The sequence below is a fragment of the Eublepharis macularius genome, chromosome 3, assembly GCF_028583425.1.
Source record: "Eublepharis macularius isolate TG4126 chromosome 3, MPM_Emac_v1.0, whole genome shotgun sequence".
Lineage (NCBI taxonomy): Eukaryota > Metazoa > Chordata > Lepidosauria > Squamata > Eublepharidae > Eublepharis > Eublepharis macularius.
The window spans coordinates 159930965-159950896 of NC_072792.1; the positions used below are offsets into that span (position 1 = coordinate 159930965).

General features: G+C 43.6%; 1 protein-coding gene across 1 annotated transcript in view; it reads right to left on the bottom strand.

The window, feature by feature from the left end:
* DDX10 (DEAD-box helicase 10) overlaps nt 1-19932 on the bottom strand; it is a 242076-nt gene that overhangs the window by 154137 nt on the left and 68007 nt on the right. The window lies entirely within an intron of this gene.

A 19932-nucleotide genomic window follows, 5' to 3' on the forward strand; every position in this document is an offset into this window, starting at 1 on the left:
TTCTCAAACTTTAGCCACCCGAGGACACTTGCTGTGATTAAAAATTATGCTGACCACCATGCCCTCTTTCCTCCTGGCCACACAACAAGCGGCCACTTTTCAAATCATGTATCACAAGTTGTATATACTCTGGAAACTTCTGCCCTCTTTTTTCCTCACCCCAGAAACAGTGAAATCATTATCATCTATACTTTTAAAAGCAAGTCTGTCCAGGAGATAGTAAATGGCTCCTTGAGAGAGAGAGGAGGAGTGGTCGCCCCTGCCTTGAAGCAGGCAGTAGCGGATCCACTACTAAAAAAAACTACTCTGGACCCAGGAGAGCTGATTAAATACTTTCCATTTTCAAGTGTACCACCCTTGCTTGAACGAGTGGTATCTGGACAACTTCAGGGATTCCTGACTGAAGTAGGTCATTTAGATCCATTCCAATCTAGTTTCAGGCCTGGTTATGTCACTGAAACTGCCTTGGCTGCCCTACACCAGAAGATAGATAGAGGGAATACAACCCTGTTAATTCTCCTGGACATCTTGGCAGCTTTTGATACCATCAGTTGTATTATCTTTCTGGTGCAGAGAAGTTAGCCGTGTTAGTCTGTGGTAGCAAAATCAAAAAGAGTCCAGTAGCACCTTTAAGACTAACCAATTTTATTTTAGCATAAGCTTTCGAGAATCAAGTTCTCTTCTTCAGATGCCTGATACAGGCATCTGAAGAAGAGAACTTGATTCTCGAAAGCTTATGCTAAAATAAAATTGGTTAGTCTTAAAGGTGCTACTGGACTCTTTTTGATTATCTTTCTGGGCTGCCTTTTGGGGCTGTGAGACACTGTATTGCAGTGGTTTGCATCCTAGCTTGAAGACAAGTTTCAGAGTGTGGTGCTGGGGGATTGCTGCTCAACTCTCTGGTCTATAGGGTCCTGCAAGGCCCCATCTTGTCCCCTGTGCTTTTTGTCATCTATATGAAGCTGCCGGAAGAGGTCATCCAGAGATCTGTGCTGAGTTTTCACCGATGTGCTGATGACACTCAGATCTATCAAGGTGGCTGCAGATCTATCAGATCAGGATGGCTGTGGAAAGCATGACTAGATGCCTGGAGGCAGTTTTGGGATGGATGAGGGCTAAGAAATTGAAACTTAATCCCAATAAAATTGAGTTGTTGTTTGTGGGTGGGGGCCTGACCCAGGAACTGGGATATGGCCTGTTCTGGATGGAGTTGCTCTGTCCCTAAAGGAGAACGTTTGTAGCTTGGGGATGGACTTGAACCTCCTGCTGGACCCATATTTTATTTTGCAGCTACAGACTAACGACAACTACCCATCTGGAACCAACTTATTGGTTTATAACCATTACCAGCTGAACAGAGGTGGGAAGGGACCTGAAAAAAAACTCTTTCAGAACTGCTCATAGAAATAGAAAAAGACCAGCATCACATGCAACATGAACCCTTAATATCCATCTGAAACATCTACTAGTTACTGTAGTGTATGAATGCACACTGGCATCCCTCTCTCTTTCTCTCTCAAGAAATCTGCATTGGAAATGAGAGTGAAAACCAGTTCAGTTTACACTCGAAGTAACTAGAACATATACATTAAGATGGTGCCTCCTTGATGCCAACCAATATGATTCCTGGAGTTGAGCTAATGATTCCTAACAACCAATCAGCTTATTTTCTGTCTACAGCTCTAAAGCAATATGGAAGCTAGGTGACTGGAGGTAGTGATATGTCTATAAGGCCTCATATCCTTAAGGAGAGGGCAGTTGATTCCATCTCCTTCACCTGATGTGTTAAAAGTTCCTGTCCCCTTATCAGAAAACTGATAGGACAAAATTTTCACATTAGCCAGAGGGCATAAGGTGATTTTTGTTTATAAATAACTCATGAACCACCACCCCACTGACAGTACTCTTACCAGAGGTCCTGGGATCCCATTTCAAGGAAGAGCGTTGTAGAAAACAACCCCTTCACAGAAAAAAGTATGTCATCAAAGTGCACAAAACCATGAAAACCTGAGCCAGAGCTGACTTTCTTAACCTCCTTCAGAAGACCGCTACAGAGAGCTGGAGTCACCAATTAAACTGATCTGGCAGTGCGGCAGGCACAAGTATCATTGAAGGCAATCTGGAATCAGAAGCTGATGAGAAGATGGTTTGGCTGCAAGCGCAGAAAAACTGGAGGTGATTACAATCAGACAAAGCACGCAGCTCATGTTATGACAGAAATACCAAGTCCCTCATTTGTGAAGTTTTTGTGAAGCATGTGCTTTCAAATGTGATCTGTGTCATATCAGATGTAGGAAATTCCAGATGCAAGAATCAACCATGGCTCTACATCTTAGTCAAAATGTAACAGCTGCATGCTAATATTTCAGACTTTATATTTTAAATCAGGACTGAGCAGCACATTTTTTTCTTACATCTGGTAACCCCACAATGGGGGTTTAAATTAGTTATTTTGAAAATTTCTATAAGCTGCTTTGGGTCCCTTTTGGAAGAACAGCAGTCCTGTAAATGCCTTAATAAATAAACTAGATGAATATGTGAAGATTTTCAACTCTACTCCATCTCAACTCACAGAAATAGTTAAGAAAAAGCCATAAGATACATGAAATGCAAAGACTATTAAATGGTTCTATGATGCCCCCTCCCCTTCTTTTTTACTTAAACAACTTAAAGGGCATTAGAGGCATTTTTAACTTCAAAAATAAAATCTTTTATTTAAAATAGATGGGAAAAATCAGGTGAAATCAGGGTTGAAAATTTCTGAGGTAACTCAAGATAGGTAACTCTGAGGTAAAATCAATACATGCATGGACTTAAGGTCTAATGTTTCAGACTAATGAGGGTTTCTTAAACAGTTTCTTAAATCTTTATGTTGAAAGCCTGTTTTCCCGGTATTTCCCCAAACACTCTGGTACAGTTGCTTTGAGTATTTTCTTACTCTTTTTGGTTTCCAGAAGGCTAGTACCCCTCTTTCCAGTACCCAAACCCCTTCTCTTGAAACTTCAGTAGTCGTCTTGAGTTTTTAACTGACCCTTAAGGACTCCAAAGGCAGTTTCTAACAACACTAGACCAGGGATCTCTTCACTCTTCAGAGCTAACTCCCTGTTTGATTGGGTAGGGAAATTCTCTCTATCTCCTTTATTTGGCTCGAATGGGAGTCTTCGCCTACTTCCCAAACTTCATTGCCAACTTTCCCCCAGTTCTTCTATTTGTGTTAAAAAACTAGGGCTGAATCTCCAAATTATCAGTACTCGACTCCTCTCAGCTAAGGCTGAAATCAGACTCCCTTCTCCCCAGCATCCAGTTCACAAGTCTTTCTGTGTTCAGCTCATGTTACACAATCAGGTTCCTTGGAGTAGCATGTCACTTAAGGCCGTTTCTGTCAAAAATTAACCCTTCATGGCCCTTCAGCTGTTTGTACAGCACTTTTAAGCTTTTAAAAAGTACAGGAGGAGAGCACCATGTCAATCAACCTCCCCTCAGGCAGTTGTTTTTAACCCTTAACCTCCCACTCTCTGGATGCAGCATTTGGTAATCCTTTCATTTAAAATGCCCACTCAATCACACCTGTGAAAGTAGGTCCTCGGTTAAAGAATCCGAAAATTGGGGGGGGGAATAGGATCACAGATACATGATGAGGCAATTCCCCCTCAGACCGAGTTACACTTTTCTAAGCCCACTAACTTCAAGTCTCTTTAGGACTGCACTGTAAATGTTTGGGTTCTAATAAGTACCTTCCTACTCACTTGGTCCTGAATCTCAGCATTCTAGCACTGTGTAATTAGTACCCAACTGCTGCAATTCAGGACAAGATCGGCTGAGATCTATACATCTAGTACTAGAGCTCAGCTGTCTTGCAGTATGGGGGTCCCAATCTCCTATTCCATCTGCTCAATGATTTCTCACGGGCCTCTAAATTGGGAATGTTTATTTCCAATACAGAAGAGAAGTCAAGTGGTAAAAAAGCTCAGCTTCAAATGCAGTGGGATTTGGTTCTTGATTAATAAGCTCTTCTCTGCATCCCTTCACAGATTTTTTTGGGGTTGCTTCATCTTACTTAGGTCATTCAGCAGGAGAGAAATTCCCTAAGTGTCACATTCTGTTTTCTCACAGATCATCATATCCAAAACATAAAACAAGTTGGGCACTAACTTGCAATATGGAACATGCACTTTAAAAGGACCGAGGCAAAAGAGGAAAAGTGATCTAAAAATAAAGTCCGCATGGATGGAGGATAACGAACAGTCCTATTGATGCAAGGACTCTGAATGTGGTATCAGTAAAGCTCAAAGAAGATAAGTATGTTTATCCAGCACCAGCACATATAAAGGGTTTTACAAAAGCAAATGGCTAATGCTTTTATCCAATAATGAGTATGTTTCAAGAACAATCAAGTCCACCCCAAATGCAACAAAATAGATAGATTCTATCTATCTATCTATCTTTTTGTTTCACACACGAAAAATTCAGTTCCAAATGATCTCTAAAGAGGATTGGAAGTGCATTATCCAACGTGTGCAGAATCAGCCACTATCAGCAGTCAGTGGAACAGTGATAGGAAATACACATGACCATGTCACATCACAAGGTACGGAAAACAACTTGAAAAGTGAAGAGAAAGGAGGCTGCTATTTTTGACAGCAGCCTCACTTCTGCTGTAACAAGTACTCTCAGCCCTATTCCCAGTTCCATTACTCATGATGACCGCCAAAGAATTTTCTCTTATCTAAAGGATGGACCATCCTCTACACTATTTTTAAATATAAATCATAAACAAACCAAAATAAGAGAAAAGACCTAAATGAAGGGTGGTTTTTTTTTAGCTCCATGGAAAATTTAAGCTTGTTTCTAAACGAGTGGCTTTTGAAAATATGAGTAAGAAGAATTATAAATGTTACTCAAGCCTGAAACAAGTCAAGCACAATGCATATATTTCCCATTAATCAGTACTAAGCAATTTAAAAACAGCACATTAATTGTCCTCCTGTGTTGTGTTGTGGTGGTTTGATGCACTCACTACAATAATTTACTAGAACATTAACAGAGTCTAGCTAGGATTCCACATTAAAAGAGAGAACCAGAACACACTGGGGGGGGGGGAATTCCCAGAAGACACTGCATTGCTTTTCTTTGCGCATTCTCTGACCACCTTTAACTGTTAGGAAAAACAATGCAGTAGATTTGAAGCACAAGCCATTGTATATTTACAACACTGCAAGGCAATTCCTTATTGACAGACATTCATGTGAGAAGAGGGTTAAACTCAGTTTGCTACTTTCTGAGAAGGAAATGGTTTCTACAGTTTTATTTCTTCCTGTGAAGTGACCCTTACCCACCGTTGCCTATCAAGTCTCTGACACGAATCTACCTTTATCTCAGGAGAACACTTCATTCGGCAGCTCAATGACAGGGCATGCGTTTTGCGAAAAGAAGCTCTCTGGGTCAATTTCCACCATCTCTGACTGTTACCTAAGAGAAATGTTACAAGACAGAACAGAAAAGCCTGCACTTATGACAGACCTCTATTGCATTGTTCTAACGGCAGTACAAAGGACACAGATCAGACAAGATCATGGAGGGCAGTCCTATCAACCATGATTTAGCTACAACTGCTAAAAGAATATCCCTATTTCAATGCTGTATGCCCTTGAACATTAGATTCTAGGGGCAAGCAAGAGGTGGCCATCTCCTTTATGCCCTGCTTGTGAGCTTCTCAGAAGCACGGAGGCCAAATGCTGGAGCAGTTGGGGTTTGGTCTAAGGTGTGGAGAAGTTCAATCATATAATTGTTGCCACAGGGGACATGGGACAGTCAGGAAATGTTGGGAAGCACCATGCTATGACATGCTATGATAGAGATAACTTTTTCCAAAAAGGTCCACAAAGATGATGCCTCATGAGTTCTTTTGAAGCACATCCTACTACAGTGAGATGAAGAAAAGTCCGGTCTGGCTATTTCCTTTGAAGAAGAGATGTTTGGGAGAAGATGCAAATCAGTGCTAGGCAGTGTATTAGTGGAAACCACATCGGGCATCACTAGTATAATATATCAAGAACATTTTTATGTTCCTGTCCTTCAGTTCAGGTCACCATTTTAAGTAGGTTTTTTCCTACCTACAATTTTTATCCGAAGAAATAAATTTAAGATTTTTCCAGAACCACATTTGACAATCACTACTATCATCAGACTTCCCACCCCCAATTGCTTTTTCTTCTACAGAGTCTCACACATACCTTGACTGTTTCACACAGACTGCTAATTAGAATTATTGCTTGAAATTGTCTATCTCCATCAAGTAACTCACTGAAAGCTTGCTTTCTTCTGACAGCTAATAGCTGTTCAATTCTAAGGACTGAACATCCCTACAAAGAAGATTATTCAGCTTGAGAAATACTTAGATAAAAATTAAGTTTTTAAAATTAAAATATGAAGCTTACTCTTTTCATATCACAAAAGACAAGACATGCCAAGCCGATTAACTCAACTAGCTTTGTGGACCATCCAAGCATTTTTTCCAGAACAAAGAACAAAAGGCATTTTCCCTCCCAGAGATATGTTGCAGGTGGCACACATCAAAGCTGTCAGCCTTCACAACATCTCTTCCTTAAGAAAGAGGCAACAGGAGGGTCTGAAATATCTGGTTAGAAAATGAACAAGTGAAACTCTTGATTAGAATATCGGGCACTTATGTATTCCAAAAGGCTCTCTCTTGAATCACTGCCATGTCCATCCTGAAGTTTAGAAATCACCCGCTGGTGTAACAGGCAGGTTTTTGTCTGCTTTGTTTTTTTAAAAAATCACTTGTCTCATTACTCTTGTTAGATTGTGTTCCCAACATGCAAGCCAACAATTTGACTCTTTCATTCTTCCATCAAAATACATCAACTCCTATTCTTCCCTACCCATTGTTAACAGAGTTGCAGAAACTCGTGTCACAGAATTGCTTCTTTCATCAGATTTTAAGTCTTATTTAATTGGCAGGGCTGTCTTCACAGCATTTTTTCCAATTAATGTTTCAATTATTTTTTTTCTCTTGCTAACTTTCCATTTATTCCTCCTACATATCACTATAGCATCCTCCCTTCATCCCGCTCCCACAGCCACTGCTTGTTTGAAAAGCAACAAGCCTTTGTATTCCTATCATTATTTCTTGCTAGCAATTTCTCTTTCCTTTTGTTTAAGCCACCCTCCCCTTCTTATACTTTTACCAGTACAGTGCAATATTAATAATGCTTAGGTCCTCAATAGTGAGGATTAACCATGAATGGAGGGATTCGGTCTCTAAAAGCACCTTTTCTTGTTTGGTTGCTATCACATACAAAGTTACTCTCTGATTACACGACATGACCTGTCCTTATCCTATCCAGAGGATGGTCCTTATACTATCTTTAGCTGGAAGAAAGCACTCCCCATCGGAACAGTCTTTCTTCAGCTTAGTTTGGAGGAAAAGTCACTCAAGATGAGGGAAGACTCCTTTGGCTGGAGGAAGGCTTCAAACTTTGTTCAGCAGAGTGGTAAGATGCACACAACAGTCTTCCCCAAGGGCTGAGTGCTGTATGTATAGTATATAACCATGGCATCAGGATGCAGACATGTTTCCATCCCTCCCCCAACCCCTGTGCATTATATCTGCTTATTACGTTGTTCTTCTTCAAACACCTTCGAAATAGACCCAAGAAACAATTTGAAACCAAATCCTTATAGGCTTTTTTTTCTAATCCTGACAGATCTACTCTCCTATATTAGTTGCATTTGTCAAGAACTGAAAGTAAGTTATTACAAGCTTGTCAGCATGAATGTTCCAGATGTGAGCTACAGTCCATTAAGCCTGGCTGCTGGGCATTCACCATTTTATTTTCTACACTGGGGTTTGCATAGGACTCCTTCTATCCTTTACTAAATAAATACGGCAGCATCTAGAAGAGTATCGATAGCAAATCACCCTTAACTGTTATAGCATAAGCCCAGCACAATGCAGTATTTCTGAAAAAGCAATCTACTCACAGGGAAAATATATTCTTCACTTGACTGTACTTCTAACGCAGTGGACTAAGTCCTGAGAGCATTCATTTCAGACCATGAGTTATACACAATTAGTATTTACAGCTTCCATGCGGCAAGTTTAGATTCACTGACTCCTACAACTGCTGCATCCTTCCTGATTGTTAAAACGTGTATGTGTGTGTGTGTGAAAAGAAACTACAACAGTAAAAAGTGCAACTCCCTCCCTACCTCAATTCCAGGTGTACATTTATGATTATTACTACAAATTCACTTAGAAACGGGTTCAGCTGAGAAGCTCCCACATATCTTCACCACTCATGAGGACTCCAAGAGAACAAGAAATGTCTGACTAGAGTCCTGGACCCCTCTTGCTATTCAGAACTATGTCATGGCTATTCAATCTACTCATCTAAGTCAGCATCATGCCCAATAGGCAGAGGACAGAATCAATTAGAGGATCAGCACCAATCTGGGTTTTTAGTTGAAGCATGTCTAAGTCTCTAACATTAATATTTGGCCTTATAAAACTCAAGATTCAGTCTGACTCCTAGCATTCTATGGTTGGTATGAATCATAATTTTCAGGAAATAGATTCTAGGTATTTCAAAAGACTCCACTGTAATTTCCATATAATATAAATCGCACAGTAACTAAAAACCAAGTGACTTGTTCAGCACTATGGAGGTTAGGCTAGTGAAAACAACAGAACTATATTGTCACCTACTCAAAAGAACAAGATCTGACATGGCAAACCAGATAACATGGTCAATAATCAAACTACGGCTTTATTAGGGATTTCAAAAAAGGAAATACACTTTAAAGTTCATTTGGAATGATTCATCAATACTGAAGGAAAGTTGCATGGGAGTCAACTGTATTTCATCATTCAATTTGCAATATCATAAAACAATCAGCTTCCATGTGTGAATGGACCACCTCAGATGTAACATTATATTACTGCAGACACAGCTCTTCAAAGTGGAGTCAATTCACACATCTTCCAGTCACCACGTACAATTGCCAAATAGCAAAAATTCAAGTGGTGTGGTGATTACTGCAGTTATTAACTGCTTTTAGTGCACCATCCTATACCTGGTCATCCACTTTCTGTATTGTTTATAGTATACCTTGCCTTAGATTGTTTGTTGTTCACATTCTTCTCTAACTCTGTAATCCTAGTCCAATTATACTGTCCATTGGTTGCCTTATGCTGTCTGATTACATTGTTTTATATTCTGTAATCTGCCTTGAGTCCCAGAGAGAAAAACAGTCTATAAGTAAACAAATAAATAAATGTCTGAGTCTATGCTTAATGACAAGATCCTAAGTAGGATTTGAGTCCAGTGGCACCTTAGAGACCAACAAGATTTTCAGAGTGTAAAGTTTTGAGAGTAAGAGCTCCCTTCTTCAGACACAAGAAGCAATGGAGATCCCTAAACCTTTATATCACAGTCAAAGGTGGGTGGGGTGTTACAAGAAAGGCCATCAGGATGAAAAAGTACAATAGTACAAAGCAGCTTGATTAGAGCAGAAATTAGCATCAGTAGTGAGATAAAAAATCCTAAATCTTTGTGAGTGTTGTGATTTCTAATGCCAGATTTATGTCCATTTATTCTTTTGCATTTATTTATTATTTATTATTATTACTTTGCATGTCCATTTATTCTGTTTGTCCAGTGCAGGCAGTAGAAGGGTCCTCCTGATAGCATATATAACACTGGAAAATGAACAAAGTTAATGGAACCTGAAATGGTTTAACTGTTGTTGTTAGGGCCAGTGATCATGCTGTCAGAGTAAATGTGGAGACAGAGTTGGCATCTTGGTTTATTGCAGGGCCTGGCTCCAGAGTCTGTGTCAGTGTTGGGAAGTACATTGTTATGAGTGAGAAGTTGTTTAAGGTTAGGGGGCTGACTGTGGGTAAATGGAGTTTATTCACAAATTCAGAACAATGGACCCCTAAGGGGCTGAACAGAAACTTAGGATTCTTATCTCATTACAGATACTAAGTTCTGCTCTAATTGTTGTACCTTTACATCCTGAAGGCCTCCTTTGTAACACCCCACCCACCTTTGGCAGGGATATAAAGGCTCAGGGATCTCCATTCCTACTTGTGTCTGACCCTCAAAAGCTTACACTCTGAAAATCTTGTTGGTCTCTAAGGTGCCACTGGACTCAAATCCTGCTGTTCTACTGCAGACCAACACGGCTATCCAAAAACAGGTTTCGCTTACCGTAACTGTTGTTCATCTAGGTCTTCCGTGCAGGCACACATGGGGACTGCGCACGCGCAGGCCTGCCGATACCGGAGATTTTTATAGCTCAAAGCCACCAGGGGGCGCTCTCGCCTTCCACCGCGCATGCGCGGCCATTTTCCCGCCTAAATGGACTATAGAAGGCGGAGCGCCCCACACATACCCTCAGTTCCCCTTTCGCCGCCGTACTACTCTCAATTATACTATACAGCAGGGAAGGAGGGAGGGCATGTGTGCCTGCACGGAAGACCTAGATGAACAACAGTTACGGTAAGCGAAACCTGTTTTTCATCCACGGTCTTCCTGTGCAGTCCCACATGGGAGATTATAAAGCTTAATACCTGGGTGGAGGTGCCACAGTAAAGTCACTCAAAAATAGAATGCAACACTGCGGTGCCCACTGCAGTCTCCTTCCGGTCCAGAACGTCCAGCGCATAATGCTTGATAAAGGTATCCGCTGAAGCCCACGTCGCCGCTCTACAGATGTCATGCAGAGGAACACCTCTCAGCAGAGCCGCAGATGACGCCAAGGACCTAGTGGAATGGGCATGCACCTCCAAAGGACAAGGTAAATGAGCAGAATCATAACATGTTAAAACTGTTTGAACAACCCATCTCGCAATAGACTGAGATGTCGCTTTCTTTCCCCTCTTTTGTCCTGCAAAACAGACAAACAAATTAGAATCCAAACGAAAAGGCTTGGTACGATCCAAGTAAAAGAGAAGAGCCCTGCGCACGTCCAACGAATGGAGGGCCCTCTCCGCATCAGAAGACTGCATCGGGAAAAAAACAGGTAAGGCAATGTCCTGAGACAAATGAAACTGAGACACCACTTTAGGTAAAAAGTCAACTTTAGTCCGTAAGACCACCTTGTCCGCATGAAACTTCAAATAGGGGGGTTCTGACGAAAGCGCAGCCAATTCCCCCACCCTTCTGGCTGAAGTGATCGCCACCAAGAAAGCCACCTTCAAAGTAAGGTAGCGTAAAGGACAGGTAGCTAGAGGTTCAAAAGGTTTAGACATCAATCTAGTCAATACTAGCGGTAAAGACCACTGAGGGACAATAGCCCGAACAGGGGGGTACAAATTATTCAGTCCTCTGAGAAACAATTTCGAAGTGTAGTGTGAGAAGACTGATTTCCTATCTATAGGAGGATGGAATGCCGAAATTGCTGCCAAATATACTTTAACAGAACTATTGGCTAAACCCCCTAATTTAATCTCCCAAAGGAATTCCAAAACCTCAGGCAAAGAGGAAGAGAAAGGGTCCAAATTCCGGCTGCGGCACCACCCAGAAAAGCGTTCCCATTTGAACGCATAGGACTGTCTCGTGGAAAGGCGTCTAGCATTCAACAAAACATGAGCTACAGCTTCAGAAAACCCCGATTGTGAATTATCAGCCACGCCGTCAGTTTGAGTCGTTGAATGTCGTGATGCAAAACCCCGTGCCAGGACAGAAGGTCTGGAACGAGTGGCAATCTGATCGACTGCGACTGCAATCGAAGGAGAGTGTGAAACCAAGGTTGTCTCGGCCAAAAAGGGGCTATCAGTATGACCGTCGCCCCCTCCCCTTGGATTTTGCTCAGAACCCTGGCCAACAGGGGGAATGGGGGAAATGCATAACACAGAGGACCCGACCACTCGACTTGAAATGCATCCCCATCGGACCCGGGGCCTAGACCCCCCCTGGAGCAATAGCGATGGGCCTTGCGATTGTCCAGTGTGGCAAAGAGGTCCAGTTCCGGGAAACCCCACATCGAGAAGATCGGAACGAGGTACTTGTCCCGAAGAGACCATTCGTGAACATCCCGGTGTAGTCTGCTCAGCTGATCTGCTTGGAGATTCTCCACCCCCGGGATGTGTACCGCTCTCAGCCAAACCGAGTTCTGTATGGCCCAAGTCCACAGCTTCATCGCCTCGGTACAAAGGGTCGCCGATGCCGTGCCACCCTGTTTGTTGACATAAAACATTGCAGTCGTGTTGTCCGTCAACACTTGCACTGATTTGTTGCGCACGGTATCTGAAAAGGAGATCAGTGCATTTGAAATAGCCCTAAGCTCAAGGAGATTAATATGTTCCGAGCGTTCGGCCTGAGACCATGTGCCGTGAGCAAAAGCACCCTCACAGTGAGCTCCCCAACCCAACAGGGAAGCATCAGTGGTTATGGACAAGTGAGTTTGACGATAGCCAAACTCCACACCCTTAAATAGATTCGCATCTGCCAACCACCATTCTAACGAGGCCACCACCCGTCGAGGGACTGATAAACGCTTGTTCTGGGAATCAGAGTTGGGAGAAAAACTGGCATTAAACCACATTTGTAATGGCCGCATGAACAGCCTGGCGAACGGAACCACAGCCGTAGTAGAGGCCAAACAACCCAAGAGAGTCTGGATAAAATGAGCTGATTGAAAACGGCAGCGCTGCAGCCGAAGGACCATGCCCTTAATCCTGGCCGCCCTGTCTGAGGGCAGGAAGCCAGCATTCTTGATCCCATCCAAGACTACTCCTATAAATTGTACAGACCGTACTGGGGTCAATTTTGACTTTTTCTGATTAACGAAAAGACCTAACCTAAGACATAAATCCAAAGTCAGGGACACTTGGGTAAACACGTCATCAGCAGAACTTCCAACCAGGAGCCAATCATCCAGGTACGGGAAGATTCGACAGCCCTGTAACCTCAGATGGGCCACCACCACAGCTATACACTTCGTAAAGACCCTAGGAGCAGTAGCTAAACCAAAGGGTAAAACCCGGTACTGGTAAATTTTACCATCATAAGTAAAACGTAAATACTTCTTGTGTTCAGGAAAAATGGAGATATGGAAATAAGCGTCCTTCAAATCAAGGACAGCAAACCAGGAGTGTCTAGGTAAAAGGGTCAGAACCATTTGCAAAGTGACCATTTTAAACTTTCGAATTTTTATAAGTTTATTAAGGGCCCGTAGGTCTAAAATGGGTCGAAGACCACCATCTTTCTTTTCCACCAGAAACAGGTTAGAGTAAAAACCGAAGGGGGCAGGATCACAGGGCACCTCTTCAATTGCACCCTTCTGAATCAGGGTGGCCAATTCAGTTAAGATCTCCGTATGAGGAGGTCCGGAAGAAAAGACAGGGAGACTCAGGTAAGGTAAACTCACAAACTCAACTTTATAACCATACTGAACAATATCAGAAACCCAAACATCGGAACCGATGGACAGCCACTCCCTCCAGTAAGCATGTAGCCTGAACCCAAAAATAGGCTCAGGTCCCTGTAATTGTCAGAATTGCTTCTGGGCGTGGGGGGCGTCCTTAGCCTGTTGATGCTGAGAACCAGGCTTGGGACGGTGACCTTGTCTGCGCCTGGAAAAGGATTGTTGAGGGCTCTGGTAACTCCTCTGAGACTGATACGAATACCCCTGATAAGGCTGGTACCGATATGATCTGCCCCGCTGAGAAGATCTGAAGTAAGGTCTGGCGGGATGCTGAGGAGCCTGGTGCAGAACACCATAGGACCGTGCTGTGAGACGATCCGTTCTCTTTTTCGACAGGTATTCATCTGTCTTCTCAGAAAAAAGGAGTGTCCCTTCAAAAGGTAAGTCCTCTACTTTGTTCCTCGTCTCAGGCGGGAGAGCAGTCGTGCGGAGCCACGCAAATCGCCGCAAAACCACTGCAGAGAGCAAGGAACGTGCAGACGTATCGGACAAACTCCTGCTCGTATTAATCTGGTGCCTCGAGAGGCGGGTGGCCTCCTCCTGGATGACACGCAGGAGGGTCCGCTGGTCTTCAGGGAGTTTGGGAAGGAAAGCAGGCACTTTCTTCCACAGGAAGAGCTGGTAAGCCGACATCATAGCCGCATAGTTAGCCACTTTGATGGCAAAAGCAGCAGAGGTGTACAATTTCCTCCCTAGAGTATCAATCTTTCTACTGTCCTTGTCAGTAGGAGCCGACATGGAACCTTGTTTGCCCCTTGCCTGCATCTCCTCAGTGACTAAGGAGGAAGGAGGTGGATGGACAGCCAAGAACGGATGGTTTTCGTCCTTTGTACGATAAAGGCCTTCCACTTTTCGGTTAGTGGCGGGGATAGAAGCAGGCTTAGCATTGAGCTTCTTCCACAACTCAACAAAACCATCGATCAGCGGAAAGGCTACGGAAGGAGTGGAACCCGAGTAGATATGCTGGTAGATCTTATCAGTAAATTTCGACTCCGTAGAGGTCGTTTCCAAATCCAGTGCTTTAGCCATTCGCTGAAGCAATTCATTATAGGCTCTGAAGTCGTCCGTCGGCGAAGGTTCTTCCGCTGGGCCAAGTTCAGCATCAGGCGAATCCGAAGGAGGGGACTCATAACCCCTTGGTCGGTTCCGATGGTAATCAACCTCAGAAAGGTGCGGTGTTCCATGCGAGTCGCCATAGGATCGGATCCGAAAGGAAGGAGACATCGAGTCCCCTCGAAAAGAGCGGTCCGATCGGAGCGGACTATCCCCCCTGTAGTATGAGGCCGCCCGGCCCTCACTGCTGTATCGCTCCCTCGATCGGCTCCGAGTCGGATACGGGCTGTATCTACGGCCCGATCCACTTCGATAACTCCGACCCGATCTGATGGACCCGGATTCATGGGAGGTCGATCGCGGGCGTCCCGTAGGGGTCGGGGGTTTCTCTACCGGAACCGGGTCCTCCTGGGAAGAGGTCAAGACAGGAACCGGGTCGGGATCCTTGCGCCTCTTTTCCGGTGGGTCGGAACCGAGCGCACCCGAAGGGGCCGGTAGCGGAGAGGAAAGTAACTGCTCCAGAACCGCCTTGTCCCTTTTGGAAGAATGTTTTCTCTTCTTCTTCTTCTGCTTGTCAGAGTCGGACGGAGCGGATGGTTCTCCCGCTGTCTCCGAAGCGACTGCACCCTGAGACGGTGGAGGCGTCGGTCGTGACACCGAAGGTGTCCGGCTCCGAGACGCAGCTCGATCCAAGGCTGGTGCAGCAGATGAAGTCGAGGGCGGTCGGCTCCGAGGGAGCTTCGGAACCGATGGTGCTGGTTCCGACGCGCTCCGAACCGAGGAGGACGAGCGATCTCTCGGTCTCGACTCCGAATGACTCGGGGAAGGTAAGGCGCGAGGGGTCCTCGAGCTCACGGTTTCAGCCGGCCGAGGAGTGGATCCGGGCGCAGCAGATGGAGGTGCCTTCGCCGGAGGGTCCACAACAGACATGGCACGTTGCCACAGCGAGGCGTGCAAACGGTCCGCCCTCTCCGCCCTGGCCTTCGAAGTAAAGGCACGGCAATGTTTACAGGCCTGGGTATTATGGGTTTCCCCGAGGCAATAAAGGCAATTAGAATGGCCGTCTGACCTGGTCATCTTTCGATTACAGGAGACGCATCGTTTGAACAAAGCAGTATCCGACATCGCGAACGAGTAGAAGAGCTAAAAACCTCATCTATCGGCGGCGAAAAGGAAACTGAGGGTATGTGTGGGGCGCTCCGCCTTCTATAGTCCATTTAGGCGGGAAAATGGCCGCGCATGCGCGGTGGAAGGCGAGAGCGCCCCCTGGTGGCTTTGAGCTATAAAAATCTCCGGTATCGGCAGGCCTGCGCGTGCGCAGTCCCCATGTGTGCCTGCACAGGAAGACCGTGGATGAACTAAAAGATCCAAAGTGTTAGATACTAAGATAGAAGCATCTGAAAACTATCTACTGTGTATCTTGATGGAAAACCTTAGCTTGAAATCTATCTAGTACATTTTAATCCACTGTTTCATCCAAGGAGTTCACAGCTTTACACATGAATCTCTCTTCCCCATTTTGTCCCCGGAATAACCCTGCAAGATAGGGTGAGAGATTGTGACTGGCCCAGGGTCACTCTGTGAGCTTCGTGACTGAGAGTCTTGACTTGAACTCGCAGTTCTGTTTTGTTACATGGGGGAACATTTGTAGTCTAAAGCTGTAAAAGTCTGCTCAATCACCTCAGAATTCTGTTAATTCATTCTGCATCACATGTGGACCAGGCTCGAGCCCTCTGAATGAGTTCATCTCAGACCTCAGGCAAGAAGAGAAGGTTCTTGAAAATCCTAACTTGTACTTGTTTTAAATTGGAGGGAGGAGTGGGCAAAGTATATGAAAATGGGCACATGGTACTTCTGGGGAATGTAAAATACTAGCTCCCTAACAGAATAGTTCATTTTATTTGAACTGTCTCTCTTCATATGCATTCTAACCTTAGCTGTCAACTTACATAAAATCGACATTCAGTAAAACAGAAAAGTGGTTCTAAGAAAACTGCATACCTTTTTATAAATTCCAATTTCTGACAGACTTGGAAAGTATAGTTTTTCAGTAACCACATTTCCCCTATTACAGGACAAGGAAGTCAGTCAGCACCATGGATCTATGAGACAAATCCATTACAGAGCATGCAGTCCCTTTCATGTACACTGAGATACTGAAGTAAGAAATACATAACTTTACCAACACATAGCTTCCTTTTTAAAAAATCTTCTCCCAATAGCCTCTGGATGTATACAAAGGTCTATGGTTCAGAGCTGGAGAGAAAGATAAAGAACCACCCCACCCACAGAATTGCACTGCACGATTTAGGGGGGAGTAGGGGTGGAATGGCCATAAAGTTTGTCATGACACCCAGGATACGACTTTGCCACTTGCAAAAGTTGGAGGCGCGGCAAGACTGTGATCAGTATAAATTTAGTACTGGTTACAAAGACCAGTCAAAAATTTGTGGACTGTCAGAAACCCTGTCTGTCAAAGATAGATTTTTTATTTATTTATACTCTGCCTTTCTCCCCAGTGGGGACCCAAAACAGCTTAGATCGTTCTCCTCTCTTCCATTTCATCCTCACAACAACCCTGTGAGGCAGGTTAGGCTGACAGCATGTGACTGGCCCAAGGTCATCCAGTGAGCTTCCATGGTAGAGTGGGGATTCAAACCTGGGTCTCTCAGATCCTAGTCCAACATTTTAACCGTTACCCCACACTTGCTTCAAAAGTAGATTCATCATTTACTTTACCAGGGAAAATAACAGAGAGCTGTTGCCCTAAGTTCCACGCATCCCCACAGGGGGGGATGGCAAGGAGGATGGGTGGTTGCTGGCATGGAATGAGGCCAGTAACCACTGTGCCTAGGGTTTTCCTCAGTAGGTCAACAAAGAAGAGCACAATCAGAGTGGCACCTGGCTTCACTCCATGCCAGAGGCACCCATACTCCTCCTTGTTGACCCCACAGTGCCCAGGCTGGTGAGGCGGAACACAAGTGCAGTAGCACCTGGCTTCACCCTGTGCTGACTGAAGCATGGTAGGTCTGGACAGGAGAGTATGGCAATGCCTGCCTTTGCTTTGGTGGCTTGTGAAACATGTAGCTGACAAAAGGAGCTTTGTGACCCTCCATCAGACGAGGGGCATGTAGCAGAGGGAAAGCTGCAGCTGTAGGAAGGGCATGGCCCACTTCCAGGGCTGTTTGGGCCTCCCAAGTCCAACGCTGTCTCTCACAGCTTTAACATCTCAAGAGACACACTCTCCCATCCAACTGTGCAGTTCTTTTCCATTTTCAAAATAAGCCAAAACCTATGGGTTTACTGCTGTTTAACTGTCTCCATTCTCTCCCTGTGGTGAGAAATATTTTTTCCTCTCTTTGTAGACATTAGCCTTGGACAGAGAAAACAAAACCACTCCTATATATATATATAATTCTGAACCTGACTCCAGAATACAGATGTTAAAAATTTACACATTTTCCAGGTAGAGAACAGGCAGGTATTTCTCCAAATCTGTGGGAAAATTATGAAATTTCAGGTGAATTTGGTGGGGGGGGGTGAGGTGGAGAGAGGGCACAGGACAGGAAGGAAGATGGAAAGAGTAAAGCTTGAGTGGAAGAAGGGTGGAAAGAAAAATAAAGCAAAATGCTGTGGGAATAATAGAGGCAGGAGGGTGAAGAATGCATGAAAAGGAGAGCAGTACTCGGGAGAAGGAAGGAATAAAATACTGGAGGAAAGTGACAGATAAGGGGGGGGAATTAGAAGGGCAAGTGGGAGGGAAGCAAGGAAAGAAGATGCAGGGAAGGTAGAGTTAGATTGCCAACCAGAGGAGAACCAACCAGTTGAGGAGATGAGATTCACCCCTCTCCCAAGTCCTCAAAGGTCCCCACTTCTTAACTTGAACATATCGTCTTCTAAGACCACATCAAAAATACGGGTATTAAAATACCTTTGAGTATTAAAACCATTGATCACCTGTACTAGTGTCAATTGCAAAATCAATCCTCCAGATTATTTATAAAGTTAAAACAAACCAAAACTCCATATAAATTAGTTAAACAACTGCTTTCTTCTTTGACAGCATATTTAATAAATTGTCAATGTAAGAGAAGTAGGTTGCAAGGGAACTATTTTTTTTAATAGAAAGGCTATAAACTGAAACATTAAACAGAGCTAGTGCTGATGTGCACTTTTTTCCCCTATGAAAGAACCATTTAGGGAACAGCAGAGATTCACTTCAGATACCATACCAAACTGTGCTTAATTAGGGTTTGGCGTATCCTCTGAATTGGCAAACCAGATTCATATACCAGGGAGAGAAATAGGTCTAAGAACCATGGTTTGTGCTAACCATGGTTTGTGATGTCCCAAGTGACAAACCATAGTGTACAACTGGAGGCCCGTACACCATGGAAATTAGAGTAAATGAGCAAACAAAAAATGAACAAGTAGCCCATGGTTAGTTTGTACATTTTAAAAATCAAGCCATCAATTTGGGCCCTAGACTACAGTTATTGCAAATTATGGTTTGTTTTGATATATGCATTGAACTAATATGCAGGCACAGAGTCAGTAGGCCATATCTTGCCTGTACCAAGACTTGCTTGCTTGCTTCCTCAGTCTTAATTGGCCATGCAGCAACTCACTTACAATGTAGACATTCCTGGAAAAAAATCTTTTTTCATACAGCCAGCATGCCTTAAGTTCCATATTACCATTTCTAAGTTCTAAATTAAAGAATTTTTAAACGATTTTCCCAATATTAATATTTACATGTTCTTATATTACCAATGCATAGATTCAAATGACCAGGTCATTCATGTTGAATAAGAATCTAGGAAAATATTCCCACACAAAAGGTGTAAGCAGTATTTGTTACACATTTTCCCCTCACTTCCTAACTTGTGAGTGCATGCACCACAAAGTGTCTTTCATCTTTGCTCACACTAAGTCCTTTACACATTTCATAACATGAACATCTCTTTGTGTTGAAGTAAAGAGAGTTATTTTGCTGAAGCAAAGTTTTTTCCCCTCCTATACCGGCAATTATGTCAAATATATAAAATGGGTCAGCATTCTCACCAAGACATACTGCTACTTAAAATTTTCAAATGAAAGAAAGTAAAAATGAATTACTAGTTGAAAACATGTAAAATGTAACTTATGATCTCCATCGCTCATATATCAAATTTACACTGCCTATTGCTACCAAATGCAATAAACGCTAAATCCTTACTTTAAAACCTCATGAGGTGCCCATGTCCAAACATCTATCAGAATACTGAAATACGGGAACACCTGTACTAAACCTTTAACACTACATTTTAGTAAGTAATAGGTGCTTGAGTTTATTGGCCCAGTTCCCAAAAGTGAAAGCCTAGCTAAAGATTAATTCTGTCATTTAATAGTTACATTAGCACTGAGAAACTTTTTAATGGTGCC